Source organism: Limulus polyphemus, unplaced genomic scaffold, assembly GCF_000517525.1.
Source record: "Limulus polyphemus unplaced genomic scaffold, Limulus_polyphemus-2.1.2 Scaffold1032, whole genome shotgun sequence".
Taxonomy (NCBI): Eukaryota; Metazoa; Arthropoda; class Merostomata; order Xiphosura; family Limulidae; genus Limulus; species Limulus polyphemus.
Window position 1 is genome coordinate 255,985 of NW_013666642.1, and position 2,623 is coordinate 258,607.

At 31.6% G+C, this 2,623-nt stretch overlaps 1 protein-coding gene across 4 annotated transcripts in view; it reads right to left on the minus strand.

Annotated features, from left to right (window-relative positions):
* Positions 1 to 2,623, minus strand: part of LOC106461793 (GTPase-activating protein and VPS9 domain-containing protein 1-like) — a 91,298-nt gene that overhangs the window by 20,734 nt on the left and 67,941 nt on the right. The gene's annotated exons all lie outside the window — the stretch shown is intronic.

The window sequence follows — 2,623 nt, forward strand, 5'->3', positions numbered from 1 at the left end:
TGGGTTACATCCTTGACGTAAGAAACAGCTTTAGAAACGATGGCAGATCTTGCTCTGCCATCGGCTCAACGGGCCGCAAGGACTTTGAGAAATATAATAAAAAAAAAAAAATTGTACATTTGCTCAGAATAAACAGAACCAAGAATTTTTATAATGGAATCTGTGAATGAGCAGTAAACAGTATCCAATGCCATTAATGAAAAGAAGTGTGATATGCTAAGTAATCAAGACCATTACAAATCTAAAATCCCTAAGTGAGAACAAGTACAAATATGATACAGGACACAAATAATGAGATTATTAAGTCATTGGTTAGCTCTGCAGTCTCATGTGAAACAGAAGACACATTCCATACCAGTTTCATAACTCAGTGGAGTAACACACTGGGTTTCCAACACTTAGCATATAATGGATGCACAAAAACCTTGCCCATTAAGTCAGTGGCTTGACAAAGGTGAAACAAAAAATATTTCAAGTGGAAAGTGATGCATTTCCAGAAGATGGAGTTTAACCTTTCCAGAGAAGTATTAACAATTGAGAGCCAAAGTAAACTTTTTTAAATGAAATTGCAGTCAGAGCCTTGATAAGGAAAAAAAACTGAATAACTCTTTTTACTCCAGGAAGGAGTTTGCCAGCTGACTGGTGTCAGAAGGACAAAGAAACTTAAAAAAGGAAATGACTTCTAAGCAATAAGAGGATTAAAACATATATATGTACCATATGTATAATTTCTAACTTCAGAATATACAGAATGAGAACATATAAACAATAGTGAAAAAAATGCTTCCTCCTAGAAATACCAGCTTTATTTGCAAGAATGCAAATTTTAAATATAACAGGGGGGGTATTTCAACAAAAGAGATGACCCTCCCCTCAAACCAGCTAATAAGATTTGGAAAACCAAGAACTGTGATGTCAATAAAACCAAAGTTGGTAAAGAAGCACTGAGACAGGAAGTTCAGTACTGGTATGAGACAACAATCTGAATATGAAGTTCATGATATCAAATCCTTGAACAGATAAATCTCCAACATTATATACTGTGAAGCACTGTTGAACAAAATAGGAAACTCTGTGGTGTAAAATAAAGTCAAGTAGAAAAAGCATTGTGAATTACTAGTTCTAAAACCAGTTAAAGTTCTCAAATTCAACACATACAGAAAACAACAGTTCAGGAAATGAAAACATAATGATTAAGTTTTCAGGCATATGTGATCAGTTTTGTAAATCTACAGGACGAAGATATTTCTATTCTCCAATTAATGATGAAAATATTGTTATTTAGAATATATACTGATCAGCACATTATAAAAAGTGTAATAAGCTACAACAAAGGTTGGACCTTATTGAATGTCCTGTAAATGAGAATTACTTTCTTAGGTGTTTTTGGTAAACAGGTGTAACTAACCTTAAGGAATAAAAAATATATAAATAAAAGTCTACCGATCTGAACTTTTTTTTAACATGGCCTAATTAAAGAGTCAGAAAGTCACAGCACAAAAAAATAACATTAAGTAAATAAAGTAGAAAGCAAAACAGAATCACTATTCATACAGTAGTGATACTTCAAGCAGTAATAGTTGAGTAGATATCTTTCTGAGCATGTAAACATACAAACAGCAACTGCTTAATTTTGGATTTGAATCTCATTAACTGCATAAAAGTTTGAAAATTACAGTTTATGGGATACTTCACAATGGTGAACAATACATGGCAAAAAGGTAGTATTCAAAGGTGCAGTAAAATACCTGGAATTTTACATCTACATTTCACTAAACAATTAAAAGATAGTATTCAAAGGTGCAGTAAAATACCTGGAATTTTACATCTACATTTCACTAAACAATTAAAAGATAGTATTCAAAAGTGCAGTAACATACCTGGAATTTTACATCTACATTTCACTAAACAATTTGCAAAGATTGCATGAACATCTGATGAAAAGAATTATGTATTAGTAATGGCACTAACTGAAATTGTTTTACAAAAACTTTTAATATCTATAGCATTACACAAATCTATATTCACACTTTTTTTTGTATGTGTGGATTATATTTCTAAGATTGTTCTACAATTGCAACATGCTATGCTTATCATTCACAAGTCCAGCTTCCCAAACTATGATTTATCCCAAATTACACTTAGATCATACATGATGAATGATAAAACTGTTCACAAACACATGAACCAGCTAGATCTTTATTTCCATTTTTATTTTTCAGCTACACAGTAGGAACCACACACATTTTCTACTTTGCCACTTAAGAAAAGACTTTATTCTTAACTGAAAGATGCTTATTTTTCTAACTTCTTGGGCATACAACTCACAACTCAAATATAAGTTTAATTTTTAACAACAAACTAAGAGATAATTCAGAAAAACAGCACCATCACCTTAAAGTGTTTAATAAGTTTCATGTGTATCTGTGTCTGCACATAACAGTCTGCAACTGTATGTTATGCAATGATCTCTAATGTATTTGGCAATGTAATAATAAATATTCACCATCATAATTTACTTACGGTATCAATGAAGACCCAAAAAGAGCAAACCTAAAATCTTATGCAAGAACATCCACCAATAATCAAAAGCAAAAAATGTTTGACTGGGTAAAACAGTATT